We start from the raw sequence: 17,739 nt of genomic DNA on the forward strand, positions 1-17,739 counted from the left end.
CCCCTGTACAAGGGCACTGAGCACACCCTTAGCCCTGGAGGAGGTCAGGCCTGGGCCAGGGGCTCAAGGAAGGGCAGAGCCACCCTGCTGAGGGCAGCCTGTCCCCTGGGGTTTTGGGGAGAAGCCCCGGCAGCTGATGCGATCAGGGTTCATCCCAGCCCAGGGAGCTGCTCTGAGCTGAGGCTCTTGTCCTTGGCCCCAGCCTGAGCTGCAGCCTCTGCTGCATCGTCACCATGTCTGTGACTGAAAACAGGTCAAGGACCTGTGCCCCTGCCCACAAGCTGACATCCCAGCTCAGCTCATCCCATCCGCATCCCCAGGGAGGTACCCAACACCTGGGGCTGGGGCTGCCCTTCCTGCCCCCCTGCCTGCCTTGGTCCTGGCTGGGAAGAACATCCCTGGCTGCTGGCTCCTGCCATGTGTCCCAAAGAGCTCCTTCTACACACAGCCCCTCAAAGCTGGACCAGATATGAGATCAAACCAGGTTGCTCAGTTTTATCTACTGAGGTCTTTAAAACCTGCAGGGATGGAGACTGCACAACTTCTCTGGAAAACCGATATCACTGCTTGAGTGTCTTCACATAGAAAAGTTTCTGAACGCCTCTTGTTTCAATGTATATCTGTTGTGAAGAGAGTGGTGATATCTCCATTCTGACTTCCTTGTAGGTATGGGAGGGCTGATGCAGTCGCTTCTTCCAGCTGAACAAGCCCTATCCCTCAGTGTCTCCTCACAGAGCAGATGCTCCAGCCATCTCATTGCCCCCTTGCTGAGCTCACTCCAGTTTGTTAATGTCTTTCTTGATTTGGGGATCCCAAACTGGATACAGTATCTAGATGGGGTCTAACAAGTGAAGAATAATCACTTTCACTGATCTACTGCCATGCTCCTGTTCACACAGCCCAAGGTGCTCTTGGCCTTCTCTGCTGTCAGGGTGCACTAATTCTCATGTGCAACTTGCTGCCAAGACTCCCAGGGTTTTCTTCACAGAGCTGTATCTAGACAAGCAGTCTCCAGCTGCATTAATCCATGCAGTTCTTCCTTCCTAGGTGCCTGTCCAGGTCCCTCTGAATGGCAGCCCTGTTCTTGAGCATGCCTACTGGTGTCCCCACGGCCACTGAAATTTGACGTCATCTGCAAACTTGCTGAGACTGCACTCTATTGCTTTCTCCAGGTTGCTAATAAAGATGATAAACAGGATTTGTCTTAGGCTAGACCCTTGTAGTACCCTGCTTCTTACCAGAATGCAGGTAGAGAAAGAGCCACTAGCCACTATCTTCTGAGCCAAATCATCCAAACAATTTTTTACCCACATCATCCTGTCTTGAATACAGTTACACTGCTAAAGTCCAGGTTAATGTCATGGACTGCTGTCCCCTCATCCACAGATCTGGTCATTTCATTGTAGAAGGCAATCAGGTTAGTCAGGCGTGTTTTATCTTTGGTAAATTTATGCTAACTGTTCGTAATCACCTTATTTGCCTTCATTTACCCAGAAACATGTTCCAAGGGAACTCACTCCATGAACTTCACACAGGTCCACTCAGCCCTCAAGCCTTGTAGTTGCTGTAGTCTATTGAGTTAAAGGCTGCTGCTTGCTGTTCAAACCCACCTCAAAAAAAAAAAAAAAAAGCCCTCACTTATTTCACACACCTTCTAGGTGTGCAAAAATTGTTATTTAACCAAGAAAAAATATCAGATTCCAGAATCATAGTCCTGGTCTTTTTCTCCATGACACTGCAACATCTTAGCTACAAATGTGAAGCTAGACATTCCTCCAGTTCAGAGGTCTTTAAGTCAAGTTTTTTGAGATGCCTTGCTCTTGTTCAGAATGTCAAAATTCATTGTTGAATGGTTAAAGCAGAGGTCTTGTAAAACTTGTAGTTTCTGCACAAGCATATAGAAATAAATATTTGAAGGCCTGAGGAAGGATTTTAGTGAAGAAGGATCATGCAAAGACCTTGTGAAATCTGCCAGCATTTCACATAGTAGGAGGCTAGAAATAGTAATTTGAAAATCTGGCAAAAAAAATAAACTCCCACAATCTCATTATCTTTTGGTATTTACTGGAAAAGAAAAGCTTTATCAAAGCTAAAGCATCGACTATATATTACTGGTAGAAAAATACCACCCCCCACAATAAGGAGTCTGTGCTGCTGTTTAACACAACCTCTAAGCATTCATTGCATAATCCAACTCTCATTGAAGTCCCTGAGGAAATTCTTATTAGTGAGCAGGATCATTCACATTTCTTTTTTTAACAGATTAGTGGGTGTTTACATGAAGGCCCTGTAGGCACCAATTAATCTGTATTCATATAGCAAATGCAGAGCTTAAAAATCCCTGACACTTTCTTCTATTGGTAATTCAAAAATTTGCCTTGGCAAGCAACAAGACCGAGAGCATCCATCTTTTTTTTCAGATATTAAACTTCCAGTGTTTATTTGATGAGATTTTGTTTTTAACTCATATGATTTTAAATATGAACCAAGAATAAACCAAATACAATGTAGTTTTAAGATTGTACACAGAAATCCCAGAGCTTCTGGTCTTGCTCACAGCTTTGCTGAGAACCCTCAGAAAGGAACTTCGCAACATTGTTCAACTTCACAGTTATAGTTACAGATCATGTGGGCAGAAGACAAACAGTCAAGAATTATACGAGTTATACGCTGCTACTACTTCTCAGGAAATGTTGAGCAGCAACACAGATAGACAAAGAAGAAAATCACAAAATAAAAGTGGTCAAAATTACTGCACTTACTTGTCATCCAAAGAGAAGCCTCTGGAGTTTTCTTTCCTAGATCCTTACTCATCCATACAGTTGCACATCTATAGACTGCCTACTCTACATAGAGGAATATATCAGCATGTTGGGAACCTTGTGTTTTGTACATCAGGATATGTCCTGTTTTTTCATAAAGCTTGATTTGCAAGATCATTGTCTGTATGATACATGGTTTTGGTCTTGAAATCAGCCTAGGGCCTGTCTTCAGGGCAGTGCAGAAGAACACAGTGCACCTTCCTACAGTCCGGAGGTTAAAGGGAAAATAGATTGTTAGAGATCGTTCCTCTTATTTTACTCAAGGGGCTCAAGAAGATAAAAGAGATAGAAATCTTCCCTTCACCCAGTACCTAAAATAGATGGTCAATAGCTTATATATATATATTTATAAAAAGTATGTCAAGGGGCTTTCTTACCAGAAGCTGAGAATTTAAATTATTATTTAGATGGGGGGGGGGGGGGGGGGGGGGGGGGGGAGTGGAGAGGAGAAGCAGACAAAACCTTATCAGTATTTTCTATTCCTTCCTTTTATCTGTGCTTAGTAAATCTAATCCTACTGACTGATCCTCAAGTACATGTTATTGAACTGAGAACCTTCTTGTCTATAGTGTGTCTGTACCTTGTTCCTTTCTGTTCAGTATAGCTTTTCAAAGCAAACGCAAGCATTACAGCAATAGAGAGTATTATTGTGAACTACTGCCAACTTAGCCTGCCTTTGCAGGCCCACCTGGTGGGATGCGGAGCTCTGGTGCAGAATGTGGTGGCTCATCACTTGGGCCTTAACGATCCAGGTAAGTGCTGAATGAAAAATGTGATTGGGATAGAGAAAGCCTCATCAAATAAGAGTAGAAAAGAGTTACAAGTAGTAGCATTATGGAAGGACTGCCACATGAGAGGACAGTATCAGAGCATGGTTTATTTAGCATATTAAAGAAAAAGCTGAGAGAAGTTTTGATTGTTTCCTAAAAATACACAGGCAGAGTGAGGGAAGTGAGAAAAGGAGAATAAATATCATCAAGGGAGAAGAACTTCACATTTTAACCAAATCCAATAAAAGGATAAACATATACACTGTCCAAGAATAAATTCAGTGTGAAATTTCTTAAAATTATAATGGTGAAGTCCTGAAACCGCAGAACGGACTAAAAAAATCTTCAGTGTTAATAAAACAGAGCTTATGGATGGTCTGATTGACAGAAACAAAGGACTATATAATCCAAAATGTCCCTTTAGTCCCTGTAGGTAGAACCCATAGAGCTTCAGCAGGGCAAGAGTTAGATATACAAAATTACTAAATAAACTTGTCATTGTAGGTCCCAGTGAAACTTGAATGAAACCTAAATGAAATCTTATCACAATTTACCCTAAATTTCCACCAGAACAGTTCCTCAGGAAACAAAAGATCTGTTTCTGGGCACACGTGGAACACCCTAAATTAGAAAAGAAACAAGGAGTAAGATTAAAAGGTCCATTTAGGTGTTGTGAAATTTTCTTCATTAGTATGCTGGAGCTGGGTCACTGTTAATGAAGCAGGAGCCACAGAGTTCCTGGGCAGCCATTTTGAGTATGTCAGGGAATATATTTTTCAGCAAAAGGCAAAACCGTAGGCTACCTAAGGAATCCAGAAGGTCAAAGCTTGTTGGAAGATCTGTGTCCCAGAAATGTGTAATATCTTTATGGTTGCGTTGGATCTGGCTGGGATGGAATTAACTTTCCCCATAGCAGCCCTCATAATGCTGTGCCTTGCATTTGTAGCTAGAACAATGTTGATAACATACTAATGTTATGCCGTTAATGAGTCACAAATAAAAGTCATGCTAGATCACCCGCAAGTAATCTGTATTTTTCATTGTTATCTGCTGTTTATATTTTTGTTGTACTGGGTCGTGTATTAAAAATGTCACATGCAGCATCCAGACCAGCAGCTAGTGTACCTCTTTTGCCAGGAATGTAATGACTAGCCCACCGAGTTTGGGTGTTTGGGTTCCAGCTCTATTTCCCTGTTGTGCAAATGTCTTACATTTGAATGTCCTGTGCCCTTAGCAGGGGGTCTTTGAGATGAAAACTGAATATTCATTAGGCCAGATAGACTGTGTATAACCATAATGTAATGTTTAGAACACCACTGTGTTGTGTTGTGTTGTGACCGTGGTTGTCTGCAATAAATAGAAGTTCCCACAATCATTCTTTTTCTGACACCCTTAGAAGAAAGTACAGTGGCTCACACACATCAGCACATCTTTTGTAACCATCCCTGCGCATGTTCTTAGCCTAGAGAAAATGTGAGGCAACTGGAATTAATTAAAGAGGGTTTACATTTTCCATCAGATCATAACTGAAAATACATGTCTACAGCAGAGTAGAAACACAGAAGGAGAAGCACAGTATCAGGAGAGTGTATATCATGTATCAGAAGATACAATGCCATTTGTTTGACTGTTTACACCATAAGTCACTTGTATTACTACAGTAACTTACCCTTGTTAACAGAAAAGTGCAGGGAAAATTCCCTGGAGGTGCTAGAACTTTTGTGAAAAACGTATAATTACTTTAGATTTCAGATGTTGTGAATCGTGTATGTCTCTGTAGAAATAAAACGGTTCCTTCAAAATTTGAAGTAGCTATTGATATATTTTATCCACATTAAAATTTATGTAATCTAAAATACTTAATGGTTGCTATAAAAGGTGGTGAGTAGTTCTGATTTCAAGCTAGTCTTTGGTTGAAGTTGTCAATCACTCTCATGGGTTTTTTTGCCCAGCACAAATCTTTTTGACCTGTACGTGATAATTATTAGTATTTATCACACAAGTGGAATAAAATCTGGGCTTCATTCAAGCTTCAGAAGCCTCAGGCACTGTCTTTCATTTGCTAGTTTCTAGCTATTATGTATTAGAAATATATGAAGAGCTCTGGAAGACAGGTGTACTTGGATTTATTTCACTCAAGTCTAATGCACCTTTACAGAGGGCATTGAAGTTGGAAGAGGTCAAAAAATATGGAGTGATAATGCATTTTGCACTACACCACTGATACCGACAACCCTATTTCCCATTGTGCTATTAATTATATGTTAAGGTAGGAAGGGGTCTCCTCAGATAGATGCTGCTTCAAGTATACTCTAATAAAAGAAGGAAATATATCACAGCCTACATGATATACATGAACCCTATTGCTTAATATTGGTCCCATGTGCAACCAGGTCAGTCCCTAGGAATTCATTATTCATGTCCTTTTTCCAAAAAGGATTTTCTAGTCCCACTTGATTACATGTGGGAGGGACCTACTTTCCACACCAGATCGCCTCAATGTGCCATTTTCACAGCCTTTAAGAGAAAGTTCTCCAGGCAAGGGGTTACAACAAATGAGACAGATCCTAACTATGCCCTTCCACTACAGTTTAAAGTACATGAACGGAGAAATGTTTGAACGGACATCAGTGTCACAGGTGCCAGTTGTCTGATTTATTCCCTCTCAGAGGAATGTACTGGCGTCTGTGTGCATAGTAACACCTTGCCAGCTGGCCAGGAGGTGACATCAGCTGTCCTTTCAGACAGATGAATTGCACAGTGTGCATAGCTGCCTGCCAAAGGACAGACTTTCCAAGAGAAGGAGAGGGAAAAGGCACTTCATGTATTTCTGACAGTAGTTTTTACTTAATATTTGTTTACAGAATTAACTTTATTGGACCAGCTTATCACCAAAGCTATCTTTCTGACACTGCAGTAAGTTACTTGGATTGCACACCATAAAACACAGCAATTCACACAGGAATTTACATTCTCTCAGATGTTGCTGAGTGGAGTATATTTTTCTCAGTGTGGTCATAACACTGTATGGGCAATATGATCTTACTTAATCTCCTTTTTAATAACCCTAGATCACTCAGCCAAAATAAATATCCCTACCTTCAGGCAACTAAATTAAATAGCTAGGTTTTAAAGCCTATGTAAATGGGCTGAACATTCATAACTCTAACTGGTAGTCATCCATTTGTGAAAGTATGCAACAAGGCCTCAGCTGGCTTTAGGGGACAGAGATCTGTTAAAACCATCACAGTTCTCACATCAGTACCAGCCAAAGAGCTGGCAATGCTGGTATACTGGTTCTTAATATTTTCTATAAAAGAATCTCAAATGGGGTTTGGGACTTCACGCTTTGACAGTTTGAGAATCCTATGCAATTTAATCTTAAAGTGAGAATGAGTATTCTTAATTTGTCTGCAGGGTGAAAATGCACACTCCAGTGTGTTAATAAAAGAATGGTAAGAACAATATTTAGCTGAGGTTGAATCAAGCTGAATCACTAGGAAAGGATAAATATTGGGTGAAACTGTTGCACAAGGTTTGCAAGACTGCCAAGTTAAAACACATCAATGGCATTCTGATACTGTGAGTAGCGGTAATGTTTTAAAAGAGCCTTGGAACTGTTAACATAATTGCATCTATACATCCTCAGAATATGTGTCTCTTTTTCAGAAATGAATTAACAGTGATTTGGGTTTTTTATGTTTATAGTCTTGTTAATTATCTCCTCAGATTTTCAGTTCATTCTGTCCACAGAACCTATGGAGTTTGGTGTAGAGTCTTTTTCAATGCTGATCACATTGTTCGAATATAAGAAAAACCTATCTATGTTTTTTAATGATAGACATGTCTGCAAATGTGAATGCTCATTGTTCATTCTCGTTACATCTCATGCCCTTTAACTTACATATTTAATATATTTCAGCTGAGTGAATTAAAAGCAGGATTAAAGACAGTGAATGGTTGTTTCTGGCTCATCTGGGTTTATTTGGTACATCCTAAATAATGTACCTGGATTCTCCAGGGAGAGAGGAGTTTGTTTTCCATCCTTTCTAAAGCATGGTTTCATACAGATGATACCCACAGAATCATAGAATAGTTTGGGTTGGAAGGGACCCTTAAAGGTCATCTAGTCCAACCCTCCCTGCAATGAGCAAGGACATCTTCAACTAGATCAGGTATCTAGGCATAAAACTAGTGCAATGGCTGGACAGTGCTTCAAGCTATATAGTGTACTCTAAGTCTTAAGTCCTGTCCTAGCAAATTTGGATCTTCTCTTTTTATGGTAGAGTAGCAAAGGAGTTGCTGGATTTTGCCTCTGATGTCTATGTCTTAGTTAAAAGATGAAACAAAGCAGTGGATTACTCTTAGATCTGTACCACTGAAGAGGAAATAGTTCTGACATACATGGGGTGTGACTTGGAATGCCTAAATGAGGTCTTACTTCTGCAGTTATAGTGGTTTAAGTTTTTGTCCAAGATTCATTCTTACTTTCTCCTTCCTGAGAATACCAGTTCTATGTCTGAGCCAGGCCAAGGGTCTGAGTTAGTGCATTTTCAGTTCAAAGTCATCTGGCTTAGTCTGAGTCACCACCAAAGGGGTTTTTTTTTAAATATGTGAGTGGACTTTTCACTGAGGATGAGCAACATTCACATTAAATAGTAAATGTGGATTTGCTTTGCAAATTCAAGTGAACAGCTGGAGCAGTACTGTCTTAAAGCACCACAACTAGACATTCAAGACCACACTATTCATGCCCAGACCTCAGGTTCCCATAATATAACCATCTATTGTTCATGCCTATTAGAATTAGACTGTGTTCAGTCTGATTGAAATTGCAGGGGCTACTCACAAAAGCAACCTCATCTATACATGTAAGTATTTGTGAGTGCTGGACTTTCAAAACTGTGTTTCCTCGCTTTAATTAAAAATATGAATCTGTGTTACATTTCACAGATGGACATTAGCAACATGAGTTTCTGTCATTTTCCTCTTCATGTAAAATATTGATGTCAGGCTCTGTGATGTAAAGTAGCAAAACACTGAGTGCAGAAGCCATACAAATCTCATTTGGATTCCCAAAGGAATCTGACCCATCCTAGCAAGTACACTTTAGACTGATTATGTAGCTGTCAATTACATTGCTGTTCCGTACACTGAGATTACTTGGACTGTATTCTTTATTACAACCAAAATAAACCCACTGCAGTGGTTTGTTTTTTCTCTACTAAACAAATTAATATTGAATATGCATAAGTAATTTAAGCACTGAATCTTTTTGCTCAGTTTTGTAAGTGACGCACCCAATAAATGACTAAAGATCAAAGCTGACAACAAAGGTACAGCTATAATTCTGCATTGTGAGGTGAGGATTGTATAAACTTGGCTTTATAAATTATGAGATGCAATACTCATTCTGTATATATTATAGGATTGCATGACATTAACAGCCTTGGTCTCCATGACAATACCAGCAGAAGATGTTGGATGAAAAAAAATTACTATAAAGAATATGATTTAAATAAATATCAGAATACTCCCAAGTCTTGTTTACTTAGCAAAAGCTTTGAATACATTGGAAGTAGCCAAACTATTCTTTTACTTCTTTATCTAATTAGACAGACAGTTTTCTCAGACATCAACTTTGCTGCCTGTATGTAAAAGCCAAGGCTAATTAGACTCATGGGTGATGGGTCACATCTGACCAAATGGATTTAGTGAACCCTGGACTCTCTTTACAAAAAATTGTCACTCCAAAATACAATGCTTCTAGTTATAAGCAACCGACTATATCCCACCCTCAAAGTTTTTGTTTTTCCCTTTTGATTGCAAAGACAGCCTCAGGTGACCAGGTCACACATAGACACTTACTGTAAAGCTTGGTTGGCCAGTCCCTCTCTGGAATTTTCATGGTGCTTGTTACACCACTAATAAGGTGGATATTGAATGGACTCATTATTTATGTTTATTTTGTTAATTTAAGTTATCAAGTGGACATGTGGGTATAAGTACACTGGGACTTTGTATGGAGTTCATTAGCACCATTGCTATACAAACAAGAAATATCAATCGTTTCACGGCAGGATCATTTCTCAGACTTCTTCGTCTTCAAATTTCAGTTCTTCCTTCTGGATCAACTCTTCATTTTCCCTTTCAGGACTATAGGTTCGCTGAAAGATAAAGAATAAACTCTGTAATAAAAAACAGTCTAAAGCCAAATATACGCATACAGGTATAAGTAAAACCAAATATACCCATACAAGCCACTGAAGGCAGGACCATTAAGTTTAAGATAAAGAAGTTTGAAAGAAGCAGCTCAGATTTTAGGCTAACCATGGATATTTACACTGTAATAAATAAAACGCACAATTCTAGCCTTAGATTTATTTTTTGCCACTCCCTCAGTCACCTCACCAGTTCATATTTGCCAAATGATGCAATTGTAACTTTGGGGCAGTCAGAAATGTTATTAACTTAGTACCTGAGCTTCTTTTAACCTTTAATATATATACTCTCTCAGTTCTCACATTATCCCCTGTGAGATAAAAAGTGTTATTATTCTGCTCACTTTTGGCATGCCAGTTTGAGCAGAGATTACAGGGTTTGCACTATGTAACTCCTGTCTTGGAGTAGACGCTCCTTGTTCCGTTACTTTTCAGACCTCCTGCCCTCACCTTTCACAAGAGACGATACCAAAAGAAGACCTCAGGCTATAAGACTTCTATTTTAGACTTCATCTTTCTATAATAACACTATTAATCAGAAGATTTTCTATTATGTTTTGCTCCTATCCCTCTTGGACATCCAAACACTGCCTGAATGCAAATGAAGATATCCAGTATGAACCTCCTATTTAGGTGATCAATAACGTGAGAGGTTCCTAAATGCTCTGGCTCCATGTATTTTTATCAGCCAAGATGTCTTGATTTGGCAGTGTCTGTGCTCTTTATGTTGGGTAGCTAAATGCTAAATTCATTCCTAGACCAAATACACAGAGTAAGTTGTCTTTCTTCTGCATTCCTCATAGCTGGTGCTCCTAGATGAGTTTAGTTTGCTCCAAGATGACAGTTGTGTGGCCTCCTGTGGCATCCTTCCTCTAATAGTCCAGTTGTTCAAATATCAGTTTTGGTAAACACCACACTGAAGCTTCTGATGACCCTTTTTGTTTCTCTTTGGATGAAACAAACATTTAAAATTTGTTATTTAATTGTAGATCTGCTTTTGGCACAGCATTATTGAAAAGTAGAACATTTCATGTTTTGAAAATGTGTCCTTTAATATTTTTTTCAGAGGCTCCATTTATTAGAAATCAGCTTTTTTAATGAAAGGAATCCTAATCATGTGAGGAAAATAACAGGTGCAATTTGTTCAGTAGGTGTTTCTTTTACATCAAATATAAAACAAATACATGGAGGTAATTTTTCTTTAAGAATAATGCATTTGAGCCACAACTATCTTTTCAAAGTAGCCCTAGGGCATTGTTAGGGAAACCTATTCCTGGATTTCATTAACCAAATAAAACCTTTTCAGAAAGAGTAATTGCAATCATTCTGTATTAATAACTGTATTAATAAAGATGAAGTCTCAACTTATCCCCAAATGATCATCTCCAGTAGGTACCTTTGCTACAGCATCTGTAACAATCTTTTCATATTTAGAAAAATAGCAAATTGAGGTTATATTTTGAAAGCATTGACAACAAGGCTCTTTGCTATCTCCTAGCTGGTCATGAACTGTTCAAAGTATCTTGGAAGTCCCTCTGATCTCAAAACAACGTTAATGGTTTGCTTATTGCAACCAACGCTGAAATATGTAGTAATACCCAGTAAACTAAAGAGAGAAGGAAACATTTTCTCAAAATCTGGTGGGCATAGAACTTCCAGTGAACAGTGAACATCATTTTCAAGTCAAACTCTATTTTTATATTTATCAGATGTGTGTTCTAGGAAGCCAAACAGAGTCAAATTGAAACCAGAATGCCAGGCAGTTGCAGAGAAAGATGAAAATCCATTACAAAAATACAATCAGGTTTTTTTTAAAGAAGGACATAAAATATGTAAAAGAGTTTGATCAGCCCACTTTTTAATGAAGATCTGAGAGATTTTCTTTTTATTGCCATAGCTGTGAAAAATACCATTCACAAATCCTGGTGATTTTTCTATAAAAAAAATGAATACCTCACATACCGCCTCAAAATATTACCATTTCCAGAAAACATTTTTCAGTACTTCAGTATTTTTGAGAAAATTAATATTTTCCTGAGGCTTCTTTTCATAGTTTGTTTTTAAATTACCATGGGACAATTACAGTTACATTTCTCAAATGCGTATGGGCTCAAGGATGTTCTGTAGCGGCTGTTCCTTCAACTTCTCCTAGAATACAGCACATGCTACATAACACCCAGCAAAAATTAAAGCTATGCTACCAATGTCCAAACTACTTATTAACTCTCCAGTGCATCAACTGAGGAATTTAGGTGTTCTTAAATCTTTAGGAAATAAACCTTTTCCTCAGTTTCTACAACATCAAACAAAGCTTTCTTGGTCTCAATTCATGTGGAAACATCAAGATGTGGAACTAGTTCTCCAGCTGTCTTCTGTGTATGTTATTGCCAATCTCCCACAGCCTCTCAGATGCAAACACTCCAAAACCCTCTCATAGCTCTCCCCTGCGTGAGGGTAGGTAGGATCATAGGCTGCTTAACAAAGCAAGGAGCCATCTACATTAAACCCGTCTCCAAGAAGACTTAAAACTGAGTCATCTACTTCAGGAACAGCATAAAATATGCTGGAAGACATAAATAATTCGCACAGCTCCCAAAATTAGATTCTTTACTAGTCTGTCTCCCCTGCAGAGAAAAAAAAAAAACATCCTGCTCAGCAGCTATCCCCAACCTGGGCTTAGAATCCAGATTTTTTACTTTTCTTAACGTTCACTGATAGACAAGTAGTTACTGTCACTTATCTAATATAACCAGAAGCTGAAAGGTTAGACCTTGCTAATTTCATTCTAAGCAAGAATGGAAAAATGAAATCAAAATATAGGAGTCTGCATTTACAGTGAATGTACTGAAGACTATACCCAAAACGCAAAAACCCCTGTCTGTATTCAAACATGTGTAAAAATCAACCAATATTTACAAATCTGAAGATAAAATTACTCTTTTAATCACATGCACATACTAACACACATGGAGACAGGGAAGGTTCTGAGCTCACAACCTTAGCCTGGTGGCTTGACATTTGCTCTCTCTCTTTTTCCCTTCTCTCCTTATCCCAAAATCTTTTTCTCAGTCCCTGACCCAGCACTCACTTGTGATCAGTGGAAATCTTTTCACTGCTTTTAGGAGCATCATACCAAGTGCTATATTTTCCTGACTGCATCCTTCCTTCTCACTGCTGCAGTGTTTTTGCACTGTTGCAGTGCAGCTTTTACTGTATAAATTTTAATTCTAACAACTACTGATGTCAGCAATCTGAGTTTCAGCAGGAAATATGAATGCATCATGCGGTGTTTATATATAAGTATTCCCTGAAGCTGCATTAAAGTAAAAATCTCCCTGCTACCTACAAATTTGCAAACTTCTGTATATGTCTTTTTCTAGCACTTGCAGAATTGATTTAGTGAAGAACCTCACACTTCTTTATTGTTAACATCTCAGACTTGTAAAGGAATATGAATTTGATGCAATGGCCTTATTATTTACACCTATATTTTCTGGGCACTCTTACCTATTTTCTCCCAAATGTCAGACTCTAATCCAAATTGACCCAGCAGAATACTGCAACGACCACTAACATCTAGCAGTTCAAATATCAGAGGAAGCAGACTCTGCTCTTAACTTCTCCAGTAGTAAAATGTGTCAAAATTGTGAGTGCTTATTTATCAGCAAAGACTGCATTTCTTACTGGAAATGGTGCAGATAACAAGATGATAATGAAACTCACTATTGAAGAATATGAAAAAAAAGTTTCATAAATGAACAATGATCTTTTCAATGCTTTCAGAAACGAACTACTATATTTTCAAATTGTCATAGGCCAAAATACTGTATAAACTAGCGGCTGGACCCTGCAAATACTTTTGTATGGTTCCATATAGCACTTTCATTAATACATTTATGCAGCTTTGGGCGCTGAAGTTAAAAACTGATTGAAATAGGAATTTGATTAATATTTGAACTTACACATGTAGGAAGTGTCTTCAAGGAAATCTCAAGTTCAATGTTCAGTAGAAATCCAAGGTTTTTATGTCGGAAGGTTTATCCTCTAAATAAAATGCAAATTAAAAAAATCCTTAATCATAAAATATGCCTGCTTTCTTCAGTGTGTAAGAACTTCTATAAATTTTTTGTAACCTTTTCCTTCCAGAAAATAAGTTAGTTAATCTAGAAAAAAAATTTGTTGTTTCTACAAAACAAATTGCTGTGATTTAATTATTCTACTAGATGAGACAAATGTGTTTGACACATGTGCTAGGCAAAGCTTTGGATAGTGCAGTCATGCATAGAAAATGGACATATCCCTTGAGAACAAATGCATCATTCTGGCCCATTCCTGTTAAAAAAAAAAGGAATAGATTTTGCTGCGGCCTAATTAACAGAAACAACAGCAGCAGTTACAAGAGTCGAACACTTCAGCACATGCTCAGTTGGGGGAAACCGGTGAGAAAGGGTACATTGTTTCTTAAAATTTAAGGAGTAGACAAAGACAACAAAAAGAAAAAGAACCTGATCCATGAATTCATCAGGCTTTAGATCAAGCACAAGGAGAATGAATTAAGGAAGTACAAATGCATACAATGCTTCAGCAATGTTCAAGTCTATAAGTGACATGTGCAGGCACTTCATGCAGAAATGAACACTTTGCTTCAGATATTCAGAAAAACTTATTTTGGTATTGAGTTACAATCTGCTTTTCTTCTCCCAACTGTAGTAAACAAATTATTCTACTCAATAAGGATGAGTTAGGGTGAAAATATCTGCATGTTCTTTTTGACTGAAAATGTTTCTGAAATAAATTAATATCACATGACATCATCAGTGTATGGCATTAAAAAACATCTTTTAAAAATTGCATTTGAGAATTCATGTTCATATACAGGTTAGAATGAGAAAGTGCTCATGGAAATACAGGCATTGTAACAGCCAAATACTTCTGAAAACTTATTTTAGGAGTAGATACAACATACAGAAAGGAAACTGACTATTACAACTCAGATATCTGTAGTAAATGTAATTTTTCTGATTTGTCCTGTAGCAGAACACCTCCCAGGTGAACTATAAATCCTTTTCATGCAAAATTTTAATTCTGAGCTTATGAAAAATTTCAAAATAAGAAAACACAGAGACTAAAATTAACTAGCTACTTAGCAGGGCTCCCAGGACCATGTTTTAGAGTTCAGTATCTGAACCAAACTGCTGCCTTTATAATCTGCAGTTTATGGTTGATAGCAGATTCCTGTATTCATTTTGCATCTAAGAAAAACAACTTCCTCTTAAAAAATATTTTAAAATGTCTGTTTTCTTCCCCTAAAGTAAACAAACAGGCTCTTTCTTCATAAGTTCTTATTCTTTAATCACTTGTGAATACTAGGCAAGTATTTTACAGACTAACACTGGTAGCAAGTATTTAATTTGCAAATAAAAGCTTACTTCTGTATGTTTTTCAAAGTGCTAATACTGCTTATTTATATTTTGCAAATAAGATATTTTTGCAAAAGAAAATGCTCTCAACTTTAGGTGACAGAAATCAACTACTCCTTCCAATGTTTCTAATTCACTTGAGACCATTTAAGTGCAAGAAAGCAAAAAAATACATGTGTTATACTCTCCAAGAACTATGACTGTAAAAATAATTGCAGATGTAGTTTATAGCTCAGAAAAAATCATAGATATGTTTGCAGTGATCAAACACTGGAAGAATATATTATGAGTGCCTCAGCCACAGCTAGGTTTGGGATCCCTCCACTGTAGTCTTAGATGCAGTATAAGCAAATCCCATGTGTAAACTTGCCACAAACCCAAATTCCATCAATATGAGATGCACTGCGATATCCAGTTGCTTCACTGGACCTTGAATTCCCCAGCAGTTCCACCAGGACTGAAGTAACACTGCCATTTAAACTGGCTTTATTAAAGCACTGTGAAAAATTCATGACTGTAATGTGCATATTTGGGGTATCTGCTCACCTCAATATGTAACTTTTAACCAATTCAAGTATCTGAAAAAAGTATTTCAAAAATTCTGCTCACAAAGAAATCTAGCTGAAGTTAGGTAGTTAACTACAGGGGGTGTGCACGTTAACTTCTGCACTTTGGGGGTAGGAACCAAGGCTGCAATGGCAGGTTCTTTCCAGCCACTCAGATTTCAAAGCTCTCTCCAGAGCAGAGCATGCACTTACATGAACCCTTTGGAGAAACTGCTCTTCTAATTTAGAGCCGCAGGGTTCTGCAGTGGTTCCCATGTCCTGTAGAACAGTAAAAGAGCTAGAACACATTCAGGTGAAGAAAACTGAGCTCCTTTCCTCCAGGCTAACTTACATATTTTTATATGAAGATATATTTTTATATGAAGATCTAGTTATTTTTTAAAAAGTAAATAATCCTATGAACACAGCAGCACCTTTATTTATCAGACTGACTCTCACAGGGAACACTACCATCACTTTCCTGGTGTTAGGATCCTAGTTCTGGAGCTATGTGTCCACCTTGGAGGAGTTCTGGTAATGAGTTCTAGCTCACTTTTGGTCACATCCTGCAAGACGCCATGGGTCACCATGCCAGTGTGCCATTTTGTTGTTTTCTCTCTCCATGGATCTGTGTTACACTCTGAAAACATCATATAGTCTTCCCAGTGGCCTCTTGTGAGGAGTGGAGAGGCTGGGAATGCCTCATCACTAGGCACATCACTAGGCAAATCCAGATAAATAAATCCCCAGGCAGGTTGGCTACACACGCACACCTGCCCACAGCCTCCGGCCTGGATGCCTAATTAACAACCAGCTCCAGCACGACAAGGTTCAGCTATGCGTCACTTCCACCGATCGATTATGCCTGCATTAAACAATTCACCCACCAGGTGCTTCCATTTAGTATTTCAATGAGCTGGAAACACGCAGCTATGCAGCTCCTGAGCAGTGTTTACGCTGCTTGACTTAATGAAAGGTATCTCAGAGCAAAATATGGACTGATTCCTCTTGAAAGTTGCAGGACTCAAAAGCAAGCTGTTGGACCTGTCTCTCCCCATCACAAATGCACCTTAAGCAGAGCACCCTGCATCCACACAACAAATATAAATAATAACACAATTTCTTCTAAAAATACACTTCAGGATCTTTCTGTATTGACAGAGTAACTGGAGTATTTTCTTTTTTTGCTGGAGAGATTTCACATTCAGGTGAAAAAACAGAGCAAATTTCTAAGAAAACTGTTAAAAGAGCTTGTTTGTTCTTTTTCCATTGGCTGCTAATGAATTCCTTCTGCTTATTGAAGGTATCATTGCACTGATATGGTCTTTTCATATATTTCCAAATTCCCTGAGTCCGTTGTAAGCAAAAGACACTTGAACTAGGTTTGTCAAAGCAAAACTACCCCTTGGAGCCAATGAAGTTTTGACATTATTCTAGGATGTGCCAAGTGCACTCATTTACTCAGAGCTTATTCGTGGACACTCTCTTCTCTAGGGAGCAACTATACATCAAACAAATGCTTTGCAAAAAGCTCTACTCATGGTTCTATGACAGATTCATTTTTAATATCTGTAAGGCACAACTTCTAAAGTAGGATTTCATGTACCAATAGATTTCACTAATTTCCAGAAGCATTGCTCTGGTCCTGAATGATTTCTTAACCAGGACTGAGTGCATAAAATCACCAGCAGAAAAGCATGCTGTTACACATACATTAGACCATTTTCCCCTTGCCCTCTGAGAGGGTTTTATTGGTGTAGTCTAACCTGCCAGACTGAGTTAAAGAGCCTCAGTGAAGACTGTCAGATGGAATAGAAAGAGAGTAAGAACAATTCAATAACCATTTTTAACTCAGAGTCTGCATCTTTTTACTCAAAATACAGCCCCTGTAAAGCTATTCAAGTTAATGAATGTTTCAGTGTGATACCAGAGTGAGATTAGAGTATTAGCAAAAATCTGTA

This window comes from Strix uralensis, chromosome 5 (assembly GCF_047716275.1).
Source record: "Strix uralensis isolate ZFMK-TIS-50842 chromosome 5, bStrUra1, whole genome shotgun sequence".
NCBI classification, from domain to species: Eukaryota; Metazoa; Chordata; class Aves; order Strigiformes; family Strigidae; genus Strix; species Strix uralensis.